The sequence below is a fragment of the Mus caroli genome, chromosome 6 (genome assembly GCF_900094665.2).
Source record: "Mus caroli chromosome 6, CAROLI_EIJ_v1.1, whole genome shotgun sequence".
NCBI classification, from domain to species: Eukaryota; Metazoa; Chordata; class Mammalia; order Rodentia; family Muridae; genus Mus; species Mus caroli.
This window is the reverse complement of record NC_034575.1, coordinates 22,350,706-22,377,637: the sequence shown is the minus strand read 5'-3', so window position 1 is coordinate 22,377,637 and position 26,932 is coordinate 22,350,706. Positions and strand designations below refer to the sequence as shown.

Here is a 26,932-nt window from a genome sequence, read left to right as displayed (position 1 = left end):
CTCCCCTCTCTCTCTCTCTCTCTCTCTCTCTCTCTCTCTCTCTCTCTCTCTCTCTCATTCTTTGTCTTCCTATATTCTGGGCATCATTAGTATTGTAACAGTGAAGAAGGAAGACATGCATATATGATGCTAACTCCATTTACTTTCCTGGGAGAGAAAAAGCTGTGTGGTTGGAGTTCACACCCTGATGACCTCAGAGGGAATGACCTTCATTCTGCTCTTCTCTACATCTCCTTGTCTCCCAGTCTCCTTTTGTTTGGCCAATGCTTGGAGTGTCACTATTTTTAGAATTTTTACCTCTCTCCTCCTTTGTCTTCAACCCTTTCAAACTTTAGCTAATAAACACACCTATGATTTTTGTTACATGGAAGATAAGTAAAAAGGAATAAACACAACTACTTTCTTCTACATCAGTGATCATGGAGCCTTTACAGGGAGGTATTTTTTAATTCTCTCTCTGAATTATATGCCAAGATTACTGTTGCTAGTTTTCTTTTTGTTTCAGTGTAGTTTTACTTTGGCATGGTGAGTGATCTTGCCTGTACCTGCAAGTTGGATATTTTCTCATTGTTGTATTGATTTTTTCCAACAATATTCTAGTTTGTTTTCTATTGTTGCAACAAAACATCATAACCAAAGACAACTTGAAAAGGAAAGACTTTTCTTCTTTTTCCTTTATTCTTTCTTTCTTTCTTTCTTTCTTTCTTTCTTTCTTTCTTTCTTTCTTTCTTTCTTCTCCTCCTCCTCCTCCCCCTCCACCTCCCCCTGCCCCCCTCCTCCTCCTCCTCCTCCTTCTTCTTCTTCTTTTTCTTCTTCTTCTTCTTCTTCTTCTTCTTCTTCTTCTTCTTCTTCTTCTTCTTCTTCTTCCTTTTATTACCCCCTACATGTCCTAATCATAGTCCATCCTTGAGGGAAGATGGAGCATGAACTGAAGCAGAGGACACAGAGAAGCAGGGGACACTGCTTCCTGGCTTGCTTTCAGTTTACTCGGTTTTCATTTTTAATACTACTCAAGACCACCTGCCTAGGATGGCACTTCCCATAGTGGGCTGAGCCATCTCTCAGCAATCATTAATCAAGAAATATCCTACAGACATGGCTAAAGGTGATTCCTCAGTTGAGGTTCCTTATTTCCAGATGACTTTAGCTTTTGCCAAATGACAAAATTAATTAACACAACTGAACCATTTGCTACGAACTTATCTTGATACTTATATCTTTATCATTGTTTTTGGCTTGGTATTTTGACTCTTAAAATTTGTATTCAATTGGACCCTACCATGTTCATCAAGTGTATCTTTTTTTCCTGGACATGGATACTCATTTCTTCACAGGAACTCAGGCAAATGGTAGGAACAATAAATCCTATCTTTCTGTTAACAATTGCTTCCAGTCTCTGTGTTTTAACTTATTGCAAAAGTTATAAGCCTGGGTCATATCAGACATTACTTCTCCATTCCCTTTGTTCTTGTTTCACTGACCATATAGTCAAGTCTCATATTTTACATCTCTTCCTTTTTACATAGCTTTCTCCAGAAATACCCTTTATTTTAAACCCTCATCAAAATTTCATGAATTGTTTCAATATGACTTTTGTCTAGTGTGTCCCCAATCTTTCTACAAGCTATTCATCACACAATTGCAGGCAGTAATATGTTTCTAAAGTACAAATCTGATAGTATCTCCAAACTGTATAAAAATCCTTTAACTCCTCGCCCTTTTTAAAATTTAGAATAGCATGTACAGTCCTTCACTAAACACTTAATAATGGCCATCACTTGCTACTTGTAAGTCCTTTGTTTTCATTTATTTTTCCTGTCCAATTATTGTCTTTGTTGAAGTATGGGATGGTTAATGGACTATTTTTAAACAACATTTACCTTCTAGTCTTCTATTTATTTCATTTGTTTAAATGGCATTTCATTGGTTACATTGTCCAGGAAATCTACCAAGTGTTTGCAGCTGGAGCTAGCATCTACATGATCTACCCTCTATCATTTAGAACTACCTCATCATGTGTCAACACTGTTTTCTAGGAAGCCTACCCACTGAGTTATAAGATACTTGAGCCCAGAAACTATCTTTAAGTAGTGTGTTTCTAGCATGCAATATACTTCTGGACAAGAAAACAGGGTCTTCCAAAATGATAAAAAGAAATTGTCTGGGAATCATTTTCTAGCCAGTAGCCTTGAATCCAGTAGATCAGTACCAGCTTAATATCTCCATGTTCTATGATTTACGCATGTTATACCTTCAGCAATACCCTCAATTTCTAGAAAGTAAAAGATAGTATTGTCAATAGTGTGAAATGTGTTTGTTTGTTGTTGTTGGGTTTTGTTGTTGTGGCAGTGGTGGTGGTAGTGGTTTTATTTCATTTTGTTTTAGTTTATTTATTTATTGGTGGTGGTGTTGTTTCACTGCTGTGTGTGTGAGGTTATCTGGTAAGTAAACTTCCAGGGATGCATCTGTCTCTGTCACCCATGTTTCCATAGAAGTGCTGGAATTTCAGACAGTGGCCATTCTTAGACTTATGTGGGTTTGGGGGACTCAAAGTAAGGCCATTATTCTTGCATAACAAGTTGTTTACCCATTTAGCTATCTCTCCAATCCAAATTCTGTCTTTAAATTTTTTTAAAGAAATTATGTGGATGAATGATTGTCATATGCATGTCTCTTCAAGGGAAGAAGACAGTGTCAGTGTCAGCTCTCCAGGAACTAGAGTTATAGATAGTTGTACACTTCCCTGTGGGTACTGAGTATCAGATTTATTCCACTATAAAAACTGCCAGTGTTCTTAATCATTGATCCTGCACACATTCTATCCAGTCCCACTTGTTTTATTTATTTATTTATTTATTTATTTATTTATTTATTTATTTTGATGGGATGATTATTGTTTTTTAATTTTATCTTTAACTATATTGGTTTCTTCTCACATATTACATTCTGAAAATACAACATACTTTCACCTCTTTTTATCCTCTCTGTCTGCCCTCCATCCACTCTTCTTCCCCTTGTCTTCAGAAAAATCCAGACCTTCTATGGCATATCAAGTTCTAGTAAGACTAGATAGACAACACCTCTACTATTAAGGCTGGAAGAGCCAACACAGTAGGAAGAAAAAGGTTCCCAGACAGAAAAATAATCAGAGAGAGCCTCTACTTCTATTGTTAGGAGTCCCACAAGAAGATCAATGTGCACAACCATAGCACATATTCAAGTGTCATGTTAGATCCATGCAGGCTCCCTGGTTGATGGTTTAGTCTCTATGAGCATCTATATACCCACGTTAGTTGTTTCTGTGGGGTTTCTTTGGTGGTCTTGACCCCTTTGTCCCTTCAATTCCCACCTCTACTATAGGATTTCTCAATCTCTGCCTAATGTCTAGGTGACAGTGTCTGCATCTGTTTTCATCAGTTGCTGAATGAAGCCTCTCTAATAACGATTATGCTAGCTTCTTGTATAGAGTATAACAGAGTATCATTAGGGATCATTTCACTGATCTTTTTTTAGCCAATTCTTATTGGTTCTATTCTGGGTCTCTGATCTATCCAGCCTCTGATTCCTGGCTCTCTAAGTAGCATCAAGGTTTGGCTTCTGATCCTGGCATTGGTGTCAAGCTGTGTCACTTTATTCCAGCACATATTTTAGACAGGGCAAATTGTTGGTTGAAGGTTTTATGGATGGGTTGGCTTCCAAATTCCTCAGTTGGAATTGGTTACAGGAGATGACTGGTTAAGGTTCCATATCTCTTATTACTAAGAGTCTTAGCTAGGTCACCCTAGTAGATTCCTGGGAGTTTATATTGCACCAAATTTCTAGCTTGTCCCTGAACTGTCTCCTCAATTTCAGCAGTCTCTCCTAGTACTCTGTCCTTCCCTCCTCTTCCCACCTAATCCTTCCTGTTCCCATCTACACTTGCCTCCAGTATCTCTTCCACAATATCTACTCTATTCCTTCTTCCCAAGGATATTCATATGTACACTCTTGACCCCTCATTGTTACTTAGGTACATTCCACAGGCCCAGAAGACCCATTCCTTACAAGAGAGGCATTTCTAAGCCAATAAACAATTTCCAACCAGAGAAAATGTCCCTGGCTGGACTATAGCACAGAGAAGAAACTGTGTACTCACCTTTTTTAGGCAAGGAATCTATAGGAAGAAATATGTAACAGGGCTATGACTGACCCAGACTAACATAATCTAGCAGCAAACATATGAAAGCATCATTAAATCTAACAAGTTTTTCCTAAGTTCAATCTAGACAAGAAACAGAGATCTAAAATAAGAGTTAGTGTATTTTAACACTTGAGAGCTTTCTCGATCACATTAAAGGCATGCTAACAATTTCCCATAGATATGACAGTTATGAGGCAATTAATGGAATACTTTGCAAATCAGTTGCAAAAAGGGGGAAACTGGATAAGTAATAGCTGAAGTAAAAAAATGAAACTGCTATAAATATAGATAATAGCTTCCATTAAAAGTGTCTTCCAACATTGGAAAGTTTAATCACAGTAGCACTCAAATCATTGGTTACACTCTATTTCACAGTTACCCAGCATGGGAAAATTTACCCATCATTAAGTATGATAGGTTCCATGTTTTTTCTTTTTTATAATATCTGGTCAGCAGTGGAAATTTTTGTTAGCTGATTTCATTAGCAAGTTTTAGTGTTATATAATTCTTACAGTAATAATTCAAAAAGCAAGTGCTATGTGTGAGATGATAGCTACCTATTGGGGCTTATATGTCTTTAGTGATACCCTGTAGAATGTGAGAGATTTTTCTGAATCACATGGAATGAGAATACTATGTAGGGAAACATAAATAAATTTACCCAAGGAAAAGGATTATGTAACCTGATGTTATGGAAACCAAAGCTTATATAACCAAAGTTATGGAAAATTAGGTGGGAGGGGTATTTTTCAAATATGAGGGAATTAGTCAGTACTCTGAATATTTACAACGGTCATATGCATTTCTAACAACCTTCTTTTAAAAGCTTAAAATATCAGTCTACAATGGTCTCTTCCTATAGTTTTCAAGTCATTACTTTTCAATAATACAGTGACAACATTTATTTTTACAAGTATAATTTTCTGGTTATTGTATTATTACTCTTTAACTTCATAATGTTAATTACTTCCAAGTATTTTATTTGAAGAAGTAATATAGAACTTATGTGCACATAAGATATTGAAGCTCTTCTACTAAAACTAATGCATAATAGAATAGACATCATGGATGTGTGGGTGAGGTCTCTATTAGATGTATGGTTTAGAAGAGTAGTGATCAGGTTGAGGAATGACAAGAGAGAGTACTGGGAAAGACAACAGGAATTTGGAAATATCTCTGGGACTAGCTGTAAACCTAGTACAATGGAAACTCCCAGGAATCTATAATGGGTGACATTAGCAAAGATTACAACAATAAGGGAGGGGGGATACAGAGCCTGAACCAGCCATCTCCTGTAACCTAGCAGGATTTTCAATGGAGGTATTGGAACACTAACCCACCCACAAAAACTTTGACCTACAATTTTTACTGCCTAAAAGATGTGCTGGGGTAAAAGTAGCAAAGAAATTGTGAGAGTAGTCAAACAACAACTGGTCCAGCTGGAGACCCATGCCAAGAGAAGGTGCTCACTATTGGCATTACCTAGAGGCTTAGGAACCAAGGCTGGATAGCCCAGAGATGTAAAATAGAACCAAACACAAATGGAAAAAAATAAAATCAATGAAATGATTCTTAATGATATTCTGCTATAATTAGATTGGTGCCTACACCAATTGTCATCACAGAGGTTTCAACCAGCAACTGCAACTGATGGAAATAGATGCAGAGACCCACACCCAAATATTAGGTGGAGCTTGGGGAATCCCACAGAAAAAAGGCAGAAAGGATTGTGAAAGCCACAAAGTGTCGTTGGTCCTCCCAGCCGGCTGGGACACAAATGACACAGACACAGGTTGGGTTCACACAGCAACTTTACTTCAGGCTTTCTCTTTTACAGCTCTCTTCCCCAGCAGCTTCTTCTTAGGGCAAGGGCTAAAAAAACTCACTACTCAAGCCTACTCACCTCCTCCTAGCTCCACCCCACCTCATCCAATCAGAATTCACACACGCTCCAGGCATGAGCTTAGGTTGTTCACAGATAGGCTGACAGGTCTGGATCACAAGGAACTGTCCAGCCTGGCAGGCAGCCGCATGATCAGGCAAGGCAGTAAACAAGTGGGTTTCACGGGGCCTGTGGCAGCACCTGCTTCCTGCATCTCCCCCTTTTAGTTTTATTAGAAGCTCTGGGATCAGCATCTGTCTTAGGTTGCCCCCATCCGTGCCACATCCTTACCCATCATTGGAGTGATGAACTCACTTTTGCCATCCAGTCTTAGGTTGGTATGCACACTTGAGGGTCTTACCCATCATTGATTACTGATTCAGCATGTTGAGCCAACATGGGGGGGGGTGTTCCTGCTTCCAAGGCTGCCATAGCCTGCACTAAGGCTTGTTTATCAGCCCTGTGCCACCTTCACATACATACCATCCACCAAAGCATTCCTCCACACACAACAGTCAGCAGGAGTGCTCAAAGGGCTATTCCCTCCCCAATTTCTTAAGAATCCCACAGTTCCCTGTGTGATCTCCAGCCATCACTTTGCAGTTGCAATCTCCACATGGGTGTTGTTCACGGCAACAAGCAATGCCTGCAATTCCTTCATCTTTGTGTTGAGATCATGACTCCAACTTCCTAGCAGCATTGCACCAATTGCACGTGACAGATTTGCAGCTCTGGAAAAATTCTGATACTGAACAGAGGTTACACACATTCCTGACCTATGAGTCAAGCTCTGGCTAAGGGTGTTAATTGGTGAGGAGATTATAAATCAGAATCTCCTTTTAAAATATTGAATAACGGGTGTAACTCTGCATTGGGAAGATTAGAATAGGGCCGAATCCAATTGATATCACCTAACAATTTCTGAAAATCATTCAAGGTATGCATTTTATCCCTCCTTAGTTCCGGCTTTAGTGGCTCGACAACAGCATCTCTCAATTTAGTACCTAAATAGTGTTTTACTTCTGTCTTTTGAAACTTTTCTGGGGCTATCACTAAATTCCACTTCTCCAACTGTTTAGTTAGGGTCCCAAATACTTCTTCCACTTCCACATTAGAGGATCCACAAATCAAAATATCATCCATACTATGCTTTCCCTTTTTGCCTCCCTCGTCTTTATATGGGGGAGGAGAAGGCAACAGAGGGGCTGATGGTCCAGGCGGCCTACAGCGCCTCAATGTCCAGCAGAACATCCGACTACAGATGTCACTGTCGCTATCAATCCCGTCACTGACACTAGTAGACCCTTCAGAGCTAGATTCCTTCTTCTCTTTCTTATCTTTGGTTTGTTGTCTAAGTTGTTTAGGTTTTGGCAGCTAGCCTGAGACACAATCTCCTTAGCCTCCTCAAGTGCCGTTACTCCTTCCTCTATTTCAGCATTGTACTTTCCACTCGTGTCCCTCAAGCATGCCCTGACCAAGATCCAGATGACTAACATTTTTACTTTCATTTTAGTCTCAGTTGAATCCGTATCACTTAAATTCCCTCCATCTCTATATCTGAGATCCTTAGTGCTCTGCCCCCTTTTTTCCGGGGAACCTATTAGGCCTATGCTTTCTTCAGTTGCTGAAATTCCCTTCGTCTCTATTCCTAAGAACCTTAATGCTTCGTCTCTATTCCTGAGAACCTTAACAATTTGTCTCTATTCCTGAGAACCTTAATGCTTTGTCCCTTTTTTCCCAAGAACCTTACAGGCCTGTGCTTTCTTTAAATACCGTTGATTACCAAAATTTCCTTACCGCTGTTTACTAAGGTTTCCTTACCTCTGTTTACTAAAATTTAATAGTGCTGTTTACTAAAAATTTTCCTACCGCCTTTTACCAAAAATTTTCCTACTGCTGTTTACCAAATTTTTTCCTACCACTGTTTACCAAAATTTTTTCCTATCGCTATTCTTACCAAAATTTCCTTGCCTCTGTTTACTAAAATTTTCTTACCTATCTTTGCTGACCGATGCCATGAGTTCCCCGTTCCCTGTACGGGCCACCATTTGTAGCAGTCTCTGCAGTCTCCAGCCTGCGGCAACATGAATAACACAGACACCAAGTCGGGTTCACGCAGCAACGTCTTTACTTCGGGCTTTCTCTTTTACAGCTCTCTTCCCCAGCAGCTTCTTCTTAGGGCAAGGGCTAACAACTCACTCCTTCTGGCTTCTACCTACAGCCAGGGCTAAAAAACTCACTACTCAAGCCTACTCACCTCCTCCTAGCTCCACCCCACCTCATCCAATCAGAATTCACACACGCTCCAGGCATGAGCTTAGGTCGTTCACAAATAGGCTGACAGGTCTGGATCACTAGGAACTGTCCAGCCTGGCAGGCAGCCCATGCATTCAGCCTCACTGTGTATGCTCTGGCAAGGTAGTAAACAGGTAGGTTTCATGGCTCCTGCAGCCGCACCCGCTTCCCGCAACAAAGGTCACTGACACTCCAAGAAAACCTACAGAATTAACTAACCTTGTTTCACAGAGGCCCACATAAACTGAAGCAACAACCAGGGAGCCTGTATAGGACTTACCTAGGCTCTCCGCACATGTTACTGTTGTGTAGCTTGGTTTCCTTGTCTGGGACTTCTAGTGGGAGAAGGGACTGTCCCTGACCCTGGTTCCTGCTTTTGGGACCTACTCCTCTTACTGGGTTGCCTTGTCTAGCCTTAATAGGAGAGGAAGTAGCTGCAAGTTGTTATGCCATGGTTATCTGATATTTATGGGAAGCTGCTTTTCTCTGAAGAGAAATGTGAGGAGAGGGGATGGGGCCCCTTGTGTAGGGAGAACTGGGAGGAGAGAAAGGAGGGAAAACTGTGCTTAAGATGTAAAATAAATGGATGAATGAATAATAAATAAATAAATGCAGAAAAGTACATAAAATGGGACACAGTACAAGTATTAAGATTTACACTTATATTAGAGAAATAAATCACCATGAATAGAAATTGCAAAACAAGTCCTTTATAGTATGTATGCTATTTATATATCAATTATTGGAGAAGCATGAAAATTGTCTAATCTGTGACTAACAATTTTGTTGTTGTTGATAGTTTCTTACATTTTTATTTTTGAATTGCTTTATCCCTGAATTGTAGAAAAAGAAGACAATTATTAGTTTTGTAATGATGAAGGAAACATTATTAGTAAAAGAACTCTAGTTGGAAACAATTGCATTAAGAAAGTAATGTTAAGGTAATACTCATTTTATTCCATCACTTCTAGTATGTTAGAGTATTTGCAACCACATTGACAATTTTTTTTTTGCCTTCTCGGCACAGTCCTAGTAAATGTTCTAACAAATGTCTATTGTGACCTTTATAGGAGGTAGCATCCCAATTATTGTCCATTTGGCTTCAGGTGATGACAATGTTATCTGATTTTCCATCCTGTTGCTTTGAGTAATGGGGTAGGCAGAGAGAACACTGTTCTTTGTGCTAAAGTAATTTAATAAGGATATTTGAACAAAGCATTAGGTTATGAAAACAAATTAGTTGTAAAGCATTACCTTCTAATTGACATTTTATTGGTCCAAAATCTAATATTTGATAGGTGATATTTTTTAAGGATTCCTTGTTTGAGCCTTTGATGAAAATCAAATTCAGAAGGAAAAACTGTTAAAGTAACCTTTATAGAATTCAAGGTCAGTAAATAACTTTCTCAATTAGGAAGTGAGAATGAATTTTGTTTTTTCAGTAAGAACAAGATAAAGTCATTCTGTATAGTTAGAAATGATGGTAGGTGTTGGTGGGACTCTGATATATTCTGAGAACATTGCTTAGTGGCATGATATGTTTTAACTTTGTGCTGCAAGGGGAACTTCATCTTCTCAGGCTGGCACATTGAGCACACTTCCCCAGTGGAGACCAATGCCTTGTTCTGCATATAGTTTCCCCCTTTTCACAACCTTTTACACATATTACCTAATGTTTTCATCAAGGTCACAGATCCTGGCATGAGCCATGGTTCTTATGAGTTAAAAAATGACCAGAAACTTTGAGAGTCAACTGGAGTCATTTCCTAACTGTTCTTTTTCTCATACCATGCCTTCAACTCTATTATTTTCCCAAAGTTTGACTCAACTTGTCATTAAATTTGAAGTTCAAGATTCTGGTCCTCATTTGTGCTTTGCAATCTGCAAGGAAACACTTATGGATGCCTGTGCTCCAGAGGCTGTTTGATGGTCCTCTTGCATCTACATCATCTTATGGACACTCCTGATCTAATACTAGATAATCTTAATTCATTTGGTCCTGAAATCATTTCCAGTTTCTTTTGACATAACCAGTTTCTCCTTCCATCAAAGTCTAGTTCTCTCTTCTATGTCCCATCCTGCTCCTTAAAGCACACCCTAAATTGCTGTATATTCAAACCCGAATGCCAAATTATTCACCATATTTCCATCACTTTGGGTTCTAGTTACATTTAAAAGACCCAGAGATCTCTAGATAACTAAATTTTTAATAGAATCCCATTGCCTATCAAATCTGCAGGACATGTTTATCTGGTTCTTCTTCTTCTTTCTCAGACAGCTTAGGGCTTAATAGAGGATTGTACATCAAGATGTTGATCATCTTGCTCTCTCTTTCCTAGTTGGTTCTCACATTCCCCGTCCACCCTTCAGTCATTACCTTTTGGTGATTCCACTAGGAATCTCACTAATCCACAGAGTCCTAACCTATTACTCATGTTTCAGTTTGTTGTTGTATAGCCCTGGTTGCCCTGGAACTCACTCTGTAGAACAGGCTGGCCTCCAACTCAGAAATCCACCTGCCTCTGCCTCCCAAGTGCTGGGATTAAAGGCGTGTGCCACCAGTGCCCGGCCTCATGTTTCAATTTTCTGGACCACATCTAGAAGCAATACTGATAAAATCTGAGGTAAGCTTTATTTCTAACATAGAAGATCAGGTCTACAATTCATCACTGCATTGACTGATTTATTTATACAGTTTGAAATTATATTTTCTGTTTCCTTTGTAACCTGATCTTCAGAGATTTTCCTTTCTCAGAGAAGATTCAAGAAAGCAAAACATCATCCAATATATACTTTCTTAATATCTGAGTATGGCTCAGATATTAGAGACACATAAAGTCTTTCACTACAAACACATAAACTTTTATGTATCCACAATCCTGAGTGGATTTCTGTTCTTATGTTTGGTGTGAATTTAACTGTATGACTATATTTAAATAGCTAACATGTCCTTAGTAAAGTTGAAAATTGAATGTATAATATTATTGTGCTACATTTGCAGAATAATTCTATACCTGTCTGGGTCCTCAGTTTTAAAAATCTCCTTTCAACCTCCTCTAAGAACTTAGCCCTTTCATTGTCTCCACCCCTCACTCTGCCATGATGTTTAGAAAGTACCAGCATGGCATTATAATTTAGTTAAGGAATAGGATTTTGGCTTAATTAGATTAGCATTGTTTAATGAGCTAAGTATTGGTCATCCTAAACACATTATCTTGCTCAGCCCTTTTGCTGAAAAGTTTACTGAAATAGGAATAATTTCAGCTTTATACACAGGAATACTAAGGTTGATAATAGCAGTTACATACTGCAGTCTTTGTTGGTCAACACAGCTTAAGATAAGTCTGATAGAAACACATGGTTAAGAGATGGACTTTATTGGAGAAACCAGTACATTGAATCTGTGGAATAGGTTGCACATCCTGGAATCTTTCCCCTATCATTCTCACAGGGAGATGTGAGAAGCCATACAATTGTAGCCAACATAGACAACTTATGTCTATACTCTATTAAAAGGTCAGAGCAAGTAGTTGTTTTCATTCCTTCTAAAACAAAACAAAACAAAACAGAACAGAACAGAACAGAACAGAACAGAACAGAACAGAACAGAACAGAACAGAACAAACAGAACAGAACAGAACAGAACAATAAAAGAGCATCTGTTGAAGACAATGATTGCCATTTGGATGTCAGGTATATTTTGTCAGCTATTGAGTTCAATGGGAAGGTACCATCTTTCCTCTGATAAAGAGGGAATGGTTTAGTACTATGCCTTGGCAATATAAGATTTTCCATTGCCTGATAAATTATTAGCAAGGAGAGTAAATGGAAGCATCCGAGCCATGATTTAAACTTTTAAATAATTGTGTGTGTGTGTGTGTGTGTGTGTGTGTGTGTGTGCATGAGACAGGGGAGAGTAAAATCTACAGAATTTAATATATCCACATTTCTGTTCTCAAAAGCCAACATGTTATCCAGTGCCTTCAAACCTGCCAAGCTGTTGTTTACTCTCCACAACTCCTCCAAATCTAGCTCACTGCCATGCAGCTGAGCTCTAATTGACCCTCAGGGAAGCCACACTTTGATCTGTTCATTCTCTTCCTTAAAAAATTAATACATTTATTTTTTGAGAATTTCACACAGTGTATTTCGATAATTTTTCTCTCTTTCCCCCAACTCCTCCCAGATCCTTCCCTTTGTGACCTACCCACCCTCATGTTCTTTCTCTCTCTTAAAAACCAAACCAAAACAAACAATGGGATCCAGTTAGTATTGACAAACTTCTAAGCATGGGACCTGCCCTGGAGTGTGGTTGAATTACTCAGTGTCACTCATTAAAGAAACTATGTTTCCTCTCCCAACAGCTATAGTAAATATCTCATTGTAGGGGTGGGGTGGGACTTCATGCCCAATTTCCCTTCACAGAGCCAAGAGAGGAGAAACCTGGATTAAGCTCATATAAGTCTTGTGCATGTTATCTTGGACATTTTGGGTTCATATGTACATCTGCCCTGTTGTGACTGAAAAATGCTATTTCTTTGAAGTCACCCACCATTTCTAATTCTTAAAAATCTTTCCACCCTGTCTTTTACATAGATTCCTGATTCTTGACCACAGAAGTATGGTATAAACCCACTTATTTCTCAGCATTCCAAAACCTTGTATTCTCTGCATGTTGATAAGTTGTTGATTTACTTGTTAATTACCATTCACTGCAAATAGAAATGTATTTTGGCAAATGTATTTGGCAGACATGTATTTGATGCACTGATATTAAAGTATCATTATGAATCATTTCATTACCTTTTTTATTGCCAGTTGTTTTTGGTTCTCTCCATGGGAAGAGAAATAGGATAGATATTGAGTGTGGACTGGGAGCATGTGGGTTAATAAATGAGAGGTATCAGGAGAGAGAAGAGTTCTTGTTGAGACAACTGGAACTGGTAGGCATTTTGGGGATGAGGTAGACACCTAGAACAATGGAAACGCCCAGAAATCTACAAGGGTGACCATACCTATGACTTCTAGTAATAGGGATTACATGGCCTGAACTGGTCATCTCCTGTAACCAGGCAAGTCTTATCTGTGGGATGTGTTCTTCTGGCTGGGCTGCCTTGTCTGGCCTCAGTGGGAGAGGAAGCACCTAACCTTGCAGATAATTGAAGTGCTAGGGTTGAGGGGGATGTTGCCCACAAGTACACTACTCTCTCAGAGGAGAAGGGGAGGGAGAGGGAGGAATTGTGGGAGGGGTGACTGGGAAGGGGACAGCGAGTGTGATATAAGGTGAAAAAGTTAAAAAGTAAATAAAAATTCTAAGAAAGAAAGAAAGAAAGAAAGAAACAAAGAAAGAAACAAAGAAAAGAAAGGAAGGAAGGAAGAAAGGAAGAATAAAGAAAGAATAAAGAAAGAAAGAAAAAATCCTAAAGGCGCATGAGAGGATGACAAGAGTACAAAAAAAAAAAAAAAAAAAAAAAAAAAAAAAAAAGCAAAAGAAAAGAAAGCAAAAACTTTCAATCAGGTAAGACAGTGTTGGATATCTTTTTATGTGAGGCTAAAATACTGCCTCCCCCAAATTGATTCAAAATTAAGAGGCAGAGAGAAATATAGCTAGGTAGAAATGTCTACATACATACATACATACATACATACATACATACATACACACACATACATAATGTTGTGCCAGGAAATGTTTGTGAACCCCCAAAAGACTACCAAGGAGCCGATTCTGATATAATTGAATTAGGGTGTCTTCATTTAAGCTGGAGCTTGGTCCTCATCACTGTCTCTGACACAAGAGAATGAGAGGAAGCCTCTAGCCAAGTTTTAGGCAAGCATTTATAGAGGCAAGGAGGGGGTATCTAGTCTGGTACACATCTGATTGGGGGGCCATTATGACCTTTAACATAATTGACTGGTACTGGGAGCCAAGCCATAAACTTTTGTTTTCCTCCTGATTGGTGGTTGTTAGGAAGTGAAGTGTCAGGGTCAGGCTTGTAAACTGGAGGTGCAGATTTGTTGGGGAATAACCTGGAAACTAGTGCTAGGTGCCAGTCTGTTAGTAAACTCGAGTTCAACCTTAGTCCAGGTTCTCTAAGATGGAGTCTGAACCCAAAAGATTTTGTCTTTCATGACATACCTACATACACATATGTCTTCTGAAGGCAACCACCTTAAGGTAGTTAAGCCCGTATACACAGAAATTACACGGAGAGACTGTGGAACACATGGAACACATTACTCTAAATGAGATGTCTCTATCAAATCCCTCACCCCAGAGTTTAGAGATTCCAGTGGAAGAAGAGGAAAAGGAATAGAGAAGACAGAGGGGATGGTGAACATCAGGAGAATTAGACACTCTGATACAACTGAGTAAAGCTCATATGAACTCACAGAGACTGAAGCAAGCAAGCATCAAGCACAGGCCCAATGTGGGTCTGTACTAGTTCCTAATCTCACACACACACACACACACACACACACACACACACACACACACACACTTAGTCTTTCAGTTTCATACTTTGATGAAATTCCTGAATGTGTAAACAAGTGGGTCTCTGATTCTTGTGCCCTCTTTTACTTTTCTGTTGGCTTGTTTTTTCTAATTTCAATTGTTTTTCTTTGTTTGTTTGATTTATCGTATGTTTTATTTTGTTATGCTTGGTTGTTATCTTCTTCTTTTAACTTATTCTTTTCTAATGAGAGAAAAGGAGCACATCTGGATGGGAAGGGAGGTAGAGAGGAACTAGGGGAAGTAGAGAGAGGAAAAACTGTATTTAGTTTATATTATATGAGAAAAGATTCTACAGTTAATAAAAAGAGGAGAAGTCAGTGTGGTTTTTTTTTTTAGACAAAAGAAGACATGAGAGATTGGTAATGGTGGAGTAGGGACCGTGATCAGTCTGGAGGGGCTAGATAAAAATGCCAAAAACTACATTACTTTTGGGGGTAGTTGATTTTTAATGATTTACATTACACTTTCATTTTATTTTTAAATCAGTAAAGTATACCAGTGGTATTATTCTGTATGTATGTTAGATTTCATGTTGTTAAGAATATGCAGTGATACAAGCAAAAACAAGCTACTAGTGCTACATCATTGCATAACTTAGAAAAGAATGACTAGGGCCAACAAATTCCTTGCTATTAGGCTGCTAATTGCATGTCTTTGAGTGAACAGAAGGACTAACACCTTAGGTCAGGTGTTGATGTAAGTTAATTTAATATCATTGTGAAAAGGCAGAAAGCTTAATTGCAAAATGAAGATTTTCTGATTAAGATGGAGAGCAGCACCTGATTATGGCCATGAACATAAATAAGGAATTTATAGGGAGGACAAGGCAGGTAATAAGGCTGGGAGGAAAACTAGAGAAGGTGAAGGTAGCAGTAATCAATGTGTACCATATGTGTTTAATGAAATTGTCAAAGAACAAACTCAAGTGTTAGAAGTATTAATGAGTTTGGTGGTTGTTTATGGGATAGATCCCCAGTTGGGGAAGTCTCTGGATGGTCATTACTTCAGTCTCTACTTCACACTTTGTCTCTGTAACTCCTTCGATGGCTATTTTGTTCCTACTTCTGAGAAGTACCGAAGTATCCACACTCTGGTCATCCTTCTTCTTGAGTTTCATGTGTTTTTCAGATTGTATCTTGGTTATTATGAGTTTCTGGGCTAATATCCACTTATCAGTGAGTACCTATCATATGTGTTCTTTTGTGATTGGGTTGCCTTACTCAGGATGATATCCTCCAGATCCATGCATTTGTCTAATAATTTCATAAATTCATTGTTTTAATAGTTGCATAGTATGCCATTGTATAACTGTACCACATTTTATGTATCCATTCCTCTGTTGGGGGACATCTGGGTTCTTTCCAGCTTCTTGCTATTATAAATAAGGCTGCTATGAACATAGTGGAACATGTGTCCTTATTACATGTTGGAGCTTATTCTGGGTATATGCCCAGGAGTGATATTGTTGGATCCCCTGGTAGTACTATGTCCAATTTTCTGAGTAACTGCCAAACTGATTTCCAGAGTGACTATACCAGCTTGCAATCCCACCAGCAATGGAGGAATGTTCCTCTTTATCCACATCCTCACCAGCATCTGCTGTCACCTGAGTTTTTGATTTTAGCCATTCTGACTGCTGTGAGGTGGAATCTCAGGGTTGTTTTGATTTACATTTTTCTGATGACTAAGGATGTTGAACATTTTTTTAGGTGCTTCTCAGCCATTTGGTATTCCTCAGTTGAGAATTCTTTGTTTAACTCTGTACCCCATTATAAAATAAGGTTACTTAGATTTCTGTAGTCTAACTTCTTGAGTTCTTTGTGTATATTGTGGATGCCAACAAAAGCTTGCTGACAGAAGCCTGATATATCTGTCTTCTGAGAGGGTTTGCCAGTGCCCCAAAATACAGAAGTGGAGGCTCACAGGCATTCGTTGGACTGAGCACAGGCTCCTCAATGAAGGAGCTAGAGAAATTACCCAAGGGACTGAAGGGGTTTGCAGCCCTGTAGGAGGGACAACAATATGAGCTAACCAGTATCTCCAGAGCTCCCTGGGACTCATGGCTCTAGCTGCATATGTAGCAGAGGATGGCTGTCCCAAGCTATTGTTCTCGCTGGCAAGAACACACTTGGACGACCGGATTCTTCTGCAGCAAAAGCTTTATTGCTTCTTCAGGAGGGAAGACCCAGAACACGGAAAATGGTGCTCCTTATATAGTCCTAAGCGTGGTGTGTCAGCACCTGATTTGTTGCTCGCCCATCACCTCATTACTACGCCCTGAGATAGGCAGTGACTTGGCGTGAATTCACTCTCGCACCTGCGCACAAGGCTTGTTTACTAGTTGGGCACAGCGGAAGCTAGTGCCATCTTGTAATGGCGATTGCTCATGGCACGGCTCTCCACAGATGGCCTACTCAGTCGTCAATGGGAGGAGAGGCCCTTGGTCCTATGAAGGTTCTATGCCTCAGTAAAGGGAATTTCCAGGGCCAGGAAGCAGGAGTGGGTGGGTTGGTGAGTGGGGGGAGGGAGGGGAATGGATAGGAGGTTTTCAGAAGGGAAACTAGGAAAGTGGTTAACTTTTGGAATGTAAATAAAGAAAATATCTAATAAAAAATTTTAAATCCAGAAAAAAACAGAGAGTAATGTATGCTATTAACATTTACTCTAGGATTACTTAATTGCTAAGACCTCTGTAAGAAGCAAACCAGAAATGCAAAATGTAACATTTAGAACAGTAAAAGAAAAAAGATGCATCTGTTTGCAACAGCATTAATCATTTTGTAATTCATTTATTCAGTAATTAAATGAAATCCTAATTCTTAAATTGATGTAGCAATATTATTCTATGTCAATTTAACTTATTAAATATATTTTTAAATTTAAAAAAGAAGTATTAATAAGTAAGTTTAGACAAATGTCATTTATCAAACCAAAAGCAGGAGGCTCACCCATAGGGTACATCTCTAACTTAGTTATGGTTCACATCTCTGAGGCATAAACACTCTCCTGTGGAGCAGGTCTTAGATCACATCAGCAAACAATTGGTTACATCCACAACATGATGCCACTATTATACCAATAGGAAGATCTTGTCTGGGAAATTTTTTTTTTTAAAGATTTATTTATTTATTATATGTAAGTACACTGTAGCTGTCTTCAGACACTCCAGAAGAGGGCACCAGATCTCGTTACGGATGGTTGTAAGCCACCATGTGGTTGCTGGGATTTGAACTCTGGACCTTCGGAAGAGCAGTCGGGTGCTCTTACCCACTGAGCCATCTCACCAGCCCCTTGTCTGGGAAATTTATCATGATGTTTTTCTGACCCAGTTATTCCTAGCAATTTTGAATTATTGTTTATAACTTTTAGTCTCATAATTTAATTGCTTATGGACATTCCCTTTGCCATGATTCATCTATTTTCATGTGCTAAAGAGAAGCAGTCCAAATGGTATCCACCAGGCATGCCCTATAGATTCTGCATTTGGCAGGCCACCCTGATGGAGACTTACATTCTGACAGGCCCTTTATGACAGGGACAAATAGCTCCCAGCCTCCTCTAATTTCAGTGAATGCTTAAACACTATATCCCAAGGGTAGACTTTTAATATCTTTCTAAGACCTGCTTATTACAGAATGATAAGAACGAAGTTATTCGAAAATTTTAAAAGTATATAATCAAAGTTGCTATGAGCAAAGTATAAAAATACACAAATGTCCCTTCCATAAGCTTAAACCTCTGTGGTAGGTGACATTCCAGCAGTGGCCAGTCTGTTGTGATTGCATCAGGCTTCCCTTCCCCAACACAGGGAGCAGGTTTACACACCTAGTATAAATCCCCCTCTCCTCTACAGTGAGTTATCTGGTTTCTGTTTTGAACTTCCTCCACATCTCATCCCTTTCTTCTCTTCTCTGATGTTTATCTTTGCCTCATAAGACAAATATTTCACATTCTTGGAAATATACTAGGAAATTAAGGATAAAGTATTGAAAAATTACCATGTTCCTTCTTTTATGAAATTCAATTTCTTGCCTTAAAGCTTTATTTTGGCTTATTTAGAAACCTTAGAAATACCTAAATTATTATCTCACAGGATTTATAATTCTGTCCAAGTCAGAATCCCTCTAATTATCATTTTTGTTTTTGTCATGTGCACATTTGGGATAGTCATGCCTGCCCTGTGGAATCATGAAAAGTAATGATATAAAATTGCCACAAACATAAAACATAGCAAGCAAGGTGTTGGGAGTTTAAATTTCCAACACATTACTTGATATGCTTTATATATCCATAATTAGTGTCTGGCTGTTTATTTATACATACATACATAATACATACATACATACATACATACAACAGACATTTAGTAAGTACTGGTTATGTATCAGATATTTATGCATGTTCCTGAACTAAGAAACCATATAATATAAGAGGGAAATGTGGAATCATGTAAAACACCTGTAGAGCTAGAATGCAATGAAAATAAAGATACTGATATATATATATAATTTTAAATTAACCCTAGTGCTGGGTTTGCAAGCAGTATAAGCATTTACCACAATGTTCAGCTTTATTGTGGGTTCTTAGGATGAATCCTGGGTTGTTGTGCTTGGAAGACAAACACTTTATTAATTGAAAAAGCTCTATAACCCTGGGATACAGTAGCTCTGAAATTCAAGTACAGCACATTTGTAAAGAGAGTGGTCCAATTACCCTTGAGAATTACCCAGGAATATTTAAAGCAGAGTTGAATGGAAAGTTAAAAATAATTTCCAAAATAAAACCTTTTAATGAATATTTGTTTGCATACATAATTATACTAATTAAAATATAGATTTATAGAAGGGAAAATCACTTGGTTGTTTGAATGATCTGTCATCCAGTCTCAGGAAATTTTACACTTAGTCCCCAGTTGGAGGGACAGGGTGGGGGAGGTGTAGGGATATGTATGTGGGTTGGAAAACCTGTGTGTTGGAGGTATTTCACTAGAGATGGGCTTTGAAAGTTCAGTAACCAATGCTAGCCCAAGATTCCCGTTTTCTGCTTGCATCTTGAGATGTGAGCTCTCAAATGCTTCTGCAACCATGTCTCCAATCTGAATTGTGATTTCCTACCATGATAGATTCCTACGCCTCTGGAGCTATAATCATGGTATTTTATTACAGCAATAAAAAATAACTGGGCCATTAAACTTGACAAACAAGAGGAATCTGCTATAGTTTGGATCCAAATATTCAAGTGTAAAAGCCTATGTCTAGCATGCTGCAAATGGGAGGGAACAGAAATTTTAGGAGATGAAGCTAGGTAGAAAGACTGGAGTCTTTGGGGCATGTATCCAACAAGATGTAGGATTCTGACCCCCTTCCCTTTGATATTTCCTTTAATATTTCATGGCCTGAGTATGAGTTTAAGGATTTTATGACATGGCATGTTTCTGCCAAGGTATATTGCTAAGACTCAAAGCTATAAAACTAACTATCCATTCACTGAAAGTTCAGAAACTATGAGGCAACAACTTATTTCAGATACTTAATAACAGAAAGTTTACATAAGCTCCTTCATGTATCCACCTCTAAAAATATAAAGTAATTAAAGGGCAATTCATGTCAATACTATGCTTAATATTTTGCATAATTATCAATAATAATAGGTTCCTATTCTCTCACAGATGCTTGGTTCGGTTTGAAAGAAAACCATCAAATTCTTAATATTCAAACTTTTCTCTTTAATGGTAAAGACAAAGAGCTGGGCACAATGTATGCATAGTACTCTCTGGATGATTTTCAATGTTATGTTAACATTACAGTGTTGAACTGGATGGAGCACAGGGTCCCCAATGAAGGAGCTAGAGAAAGTACTTAAGGAGATGAAGGGGTTTGCAGCCCTATAGGAGGAACAACAATATGAACTAAACCAGTGCCCCCCAGAGTTCCCTGGGACTAAACCATCAATCAAAGAAAACACATGGTGGGACTTGTGTCTCTAGCTGCATATGTAGCCAAGGATGGCCTAGTCAGTCATCAATGGGCCCTTGGTTCTGTGATGGTTCTATGCCCCAGTATAGGAGAATGCCAGGGTCAGAATGCCAGAGTGGGTGGGTTGGTGAGCAGGGGGCGGGGGGTAGGAGATTTTCAGAGAGGAAACTAGGAAAGGGATAACATTTGAAATGTAAATAAGGAAAATATCTAATAAAAATGAGAAAAATGGATCATTAAAAAAAAAGGAAAGGAAAGGAAAGAAGAAAAGGAAAGAAGAAAAGGAAAGAAGAAAAGGAAAGAAGAAAAGAAAAGAAAAGAAAAGAAAAGAAAAGAAAAGAAAAGAAAAGAAAAGAAAAGAAAAGAAAAGAAAAGAAAAGAAAAGAAAAGAAAATGTTATTTGTAGGTCTTCAGTCAGTGGATTTGTTTCTCATGCAGTACACTGTGACTGGGCCCCACATGGGGAATCTATGAGAAGATGGATGATGGATAACTCTGTGAAGCTGCCCCTAGCTGAGGAACAGGATGCTGCTACCACTGCTTACAAGTACAGACCAATTTTTAAGTTGTGAGATATCTGTCAAAAATACTAAGGTAGTGATATATGTAGGAGAGGTCATTTCTGCACATTAGTATGAAGGACAAGAACTCATAAATTAGTAATTATAAATATAGAAATTTAGGAAGTAAAAGAACTGATTTCATAGCCTTTTATTTTCTCAACCCACATGCTATTCCCAAATATTTCTAAAATATTTAAGGTTCAGAAAATTAGATTTTGATATTTTGTTTGTTAGGCAGCTATATCATAGAAAAAATTTAAAAATAATTGTGTAGTTCATGTCTCCCTCCCTCCCTCCCTCCTCCCTCTCTCTTTCTGTGTGTTATGTATGTATGTATGCATGTGTGTGTATGTATGTGTGTATGTATGTGTGTATGTATGTATGTATGTATGCATGTATGTGTAGTCTTATTGAGTAATGCATTACTTGTTACCAGAAATGTGCCTTGTAAACTAAATAGCACAGAAAAGACAGAGTAAATAAATATTTCTTAGAAAACAACACAAAATTAGTTATGATAGCATTCTCCTAATCAAGGCACATTACTAGCAAAGTTAGTCAATAGGACAGACAGGTTATAATAACAATTGTAGGTTTATGACAAACAGGTCAAATGTTAAATATAAAAATTATAAATCTAAAAATTTCCCTTTACATGGGTTAACAATTACATCATATGGCAATTAAAGATGTGGTGATAATTATTATAAAAATGTACATTCATTTAATATATACTAAAGTACTGATTACTTAATATTCATATTACTACTTGTGAAATGAAATGATTTAACAATTTGAGATACAAAACCTGTTAAAGATATATAATATTTAAAAAGCAAGTCTTAGCTATTTATAAACTCCAACATGTGAATACAAATACCTCTTAATGAAAAGGAATATAATATATTTTATATATACATATATAAATTTTGAGTTAGTAATGAGCTGTCTAGGAGGCCAAACCAGAGTCAGGCTTACAAACTAAGATCATTTATGGATCATTTTCTACTGGCAGTCTCTTTGTCAGTACACTGTGACAAAAACAGTAGTTGGGAACTTTCTATAACAAAACATATGCTAATCATGGATTTAAAAAAAAAAAGAAAAAACTTCAGTCTACTCTGTGTCTCTTACTAGTTATGCAATTATGACGACACTAGTATTCACTAAGCTTAATATTTAATGAGATCCTTTGAATATACAGATTGAATTTCATAACTCTATACTCTCTAAATCCTTCTTTGTCCCCAATTATTATAATGATAATTTAATTTTTTAAATTATAGCAGAGCAATGTGGGTGCTATTTATCACTGTGATTCCAACATCTACATGGCTGCCTGGCATGTGGTGATTCACCAGTCAAGTTTATTTGGGAACATTCCTTTCCTCTCTTGATATCAGTTGCTTCATTAGTAAAAGGATTTTTTTCACTCTGAGATCTTTATGGAGTTGCTTATGTTTTAAGAATTCTGTATTAATTTTCATATAGTGTATCCTCATTTACAACTTTATATCTAAGGAAAATAAAGCTTTTACTTTTGAATTGCTTGTGATTTCACATATAATAGTATATGGAATATCCATTTGGGATAGATTTTCTATAGCAGGTATATGTTATGTGATCATTTTCATGGTATGAAAAAAATGAAATATTGAACTAATTAAACATGCATTGGCAAACTAAAAGTCCCCGGTGAGGAGGAAACATGCTTACTTATCTTTTAAAATTCTAGTTCTAGCACAATTGTTGGTGGAAGCACAAATATTTGTTGAAATAAATAGGGAAAGCTAAGTGAATAAAAAGTAAGGAAAATAACAGAACTGCTCTAGAAAGCTTTTACAGCATGACTGTTATATTACATATTCCCCTGACTCCACCCTCTACCTCCTCAGTGCTAGGACTTACAGGCATGCTCACACTTGACAGTGGAAGCTTTAATTCCACAAGTGATTTTCAGAGGTGCAGGCAAGACTATTTCTGAGGTAAAATTATTATTTCTAATATGACATTGGAGTGCTGGCTTAATAAGTTTCATGCATGTGTCTGGTGTATTCTGTTGAATCTTACCTTGACTCTCTTTTATGTCTTCTCCTCTCCTGTCATCTTCCCTTCCTCTACCACAGAGTCTCTTCCCACATTCATGCCTTTTGTCTTGTGATCCTTTGGTTTAAATTATACTTTCAGAAGAGTAACAGATTTAGAGCTATGCATTTTCACACATTCTGAAGGGTCTGGCTTTTGTTCCAACAATCATTGCCCCTTGGCTACTAGCTCATCAAGTACATCAAGTTCTCTCGGGCCCTATGAACCCATAGCAGATCTGTAATTGTCTGAACCTATCACACAGGTCCAATTCCAGCAACCACTGCTTCTGCGAGACCTTGTTTTGGATGGCTGTGAACACACCTGAAGATAGCATTTTGCAACCCTCCTTCCTGTCTTATAGGTCTTAAGATTTTTGCACACCTTGTTCTTCAGTGTTGCCTGAATCTTAGGGAGGGAGCTATAGATGTCCTGTCTAAGTCAAAGCACACAACTATTGTTCATTCTAAGTATCTTGGTCAGCCAGAGTCTCTCTATTGTGCCATTCATCTGCACAGAGAAGCTTCTTCATGCATGAGAATAGGACTTTTCTACAGATGTAAACATAAATGCTTAGACTGTGTAGTTTGTATCATGACAATTTAGCTCTACAAGTACAGCGAATTTTACCTTCAGATCTCTGACTTCCCCAGCCATAGGTTTATGGGGTGGCTAAAATTTGATGGATTTTAAAGCGATATGTATCCCCTTCTATGCAGTAGAACTCAAGTCTAATTCTTGAGCAGTTTGCTACCCTATAACAGCTGTGCCACTATTGCATTAATTGGCACAACTTGCCTAGAAGTTTGACATTGTAGTTTGCAAGAATAACAACAGCTTTTAACAACTATGGTATTTTATATCCCCGGCATCATAAATAGTGCCTTCCATTGTTTGGGGGCCTCTGGCACTTTCCTCACCAATAATGCTTATGGAAATATTGCATACCTGGCACTGGGATCTTTTTGATAAAATAATTACTTCAAAGAACAGCATTATGCAGCTATGTCATATGTATGTGTGTGTGTGTATATATATATGTATTTGATATATATTTCTTTATAACTATTTTAAATTGTATCTATTTTTGATTGAATAACAAGTAGTGAGTTTCCATATTTTAATCAACTAACAAGTAGTGTGTTATCGTATTACTCTTTGGTAGGTCTTTCCTTTTGGTTAACATTTCCATCCGTACCCTGGTATCCCTCATCTTCCATACCCCTGCTTGAATTCCTCTCTACAATATTCCTACATTCTTTTTCCTATCACATATATCTTAGGTTCTTTCTTGTTCCTGTGATAAAATGAACAAATAGCTAGAAATGCCTGAGAAAAGCAACTTAAGAGAAAAGTATGTATTCAGCTCACAATTCTAAGTTATAGTTCAAGATAGCGGTGAGGTCAGATAAGATAGTTATATCTGCAGTCAAGAGCATACAAGATAGATTCATGCTTGTTTATTTAAGCTAAGCTCCATTTATTTAAGCTCCGTTTTCAAACAAGGCTGTGACTTAAAACCAGTGAATGATGCCACTTGCTTATCAGTTGTCACATAAATTCACATAGCCATGCCAGTTCCTCACTGACATGCCCATAGGCCAACCTAATCAAAAAAATTCCTTATTGCAACATCAGATGATTGTAGATCATGTGAGATTGACAAAACTACCATTACAGCCTCATCTTTTGTCGGTTTGTCCACAAACATGTTACTTTAAGCCATATATTTTTTGAGGTTTCTGAACTTTAATTAATAACCTTTGGTAATAACAAGAGAACAATGGTTCTGCAAAAGGCATGATCATAATTTACATCAATAGAGTACACCATGAGACAAAGTCAAAAACTATGAAGTGTGATATAGATAGAGTCCTGTGAGTTGATAGAAAAAAGGATGGCATGTCATTAGATATTTTATTCTATATGCAGTGCAGATCCATACAGTTTGTCCAGGTATCCCACATCCTCAAAATCTTTAAAATTTTTAAGGCATTAAAATCCCAGTCTCTTAACTGTGAGCTTCTATAAAAAGAAAAAAAATTACTTTCAAACATAATGTTTCATATTAGATACATTATTATACTGAAAGAGGAGAACTAGGTAGTAAACCATCCACATCAAAGCAATCTTAAATCAAGCATAGAAAAAATGAAATTCTGTAACTACATGTCCAGTATCTGGAGCCTTTCAAACAGTTAGCTGGGCTACAAGGAAAATAGGTATTACCTTTTCCGGCTTTGTCAACTGAAACACACAGCTTCATAAGCTTAAAATGGCTCCCACACACATCTGCAGCTTTCTTGGCAGATGTTCTATGGTCTGAGATTCTCCAGTATTCTGTGGGCTCTATTACAACTGATGTTTCACTGTCTCAGAATTGCGCTATGGATTCTCACTGACTCTTTCCTGGAATTTCATTTCTACAACTCTGCTTGGCCTCAGCTGTTCTCCCCAGTTTACTCAACCTTGCATCTTTTATCCTTTCAAAACAGGTAGATAATGCTTACAACACTATCAAGTTGTGCTATGAGCTGAAGATGTAGCCCAGCCCTCTTAGGGCACAGATGCAATATTCCTTATGGGAAGATTGCAGAACATTTTAAAAGTTTATTAAACGTTAATATTTCTAATTTGAGAGTCTGGAGTGATGGCTTAGCAGTTAAGAACACTTGCTTATTTTTCAGAGGATCATAGTTTATGACTTAGATGCAAGGTAGTTTACACCTTCCTGGAACCCAAGCTCAATGGGTCTGATACGTCTGGTCTTCAAAGGTACCTGTACTCATGTGCACATACCCACCAACACACACACACACACACACACACACTTACCCATAATTAAAAATAAGTTTGAAAATATTTCATATTTCTAATTTGCAGAGCTGTTCAGCTTCTGAGCCTGTGTTTTTATTTTTTATATATTTTATTCTTTTTGATATATTCTAGGTATTAATTCTCTGTCAAGTGCACTGGCAGTTCTATTGACAGTTCTATTGCTGTATTGAAACTCTTTAACTTAATGAAATCCAGCTTGTCAGTTGTTAACCTTATTCTTCTAGTAACTGACATTATATCTATATCTAGCAAGTCCTTACCTATGTCTGCATCTTCTGGTGTATCCCTATTTTTCTCCTACCAGTTCTGAGTTTTAGGTTTTATATTGAGGTTCTAAATCTGCTTGGAGTAAATAGATGTTATTCTTCTTCTACATATGGGTATACAATATCCATAGCACCATTAGTAAGGCTGTCTCTTCTCTCACAGGCAGCCTTGGTTTTTGTGACAAAAATCCGAGATTTTTTGCATGACTTTATATCTTGGTCCTCTGATTTAATTCAGTTATATTTGACTGATTCAATTGATCTGTATCTATTTTGTTTAGACTTGAGAGATTTCAGGTGAGGGAGTGAGGGGGGAGAGAGAGAGAGAGAG

At 37.8% G+C, this 26,932-nt stretch overlaps 1 protein-coding gene across 8 annotated transcripts in view; it reads left to right on the top strand.

The window, feature by feature from the left end:
• Positions 1–26,932, top strand: part of Grm8 (glutamate metabotropic receptor 8) — an 835,456-nt gene that overhangs the window by 600,778 nt on the left and 207,746 nt on the right. The gene's annotated exons all lie outside the window — the stretch shown is intronic.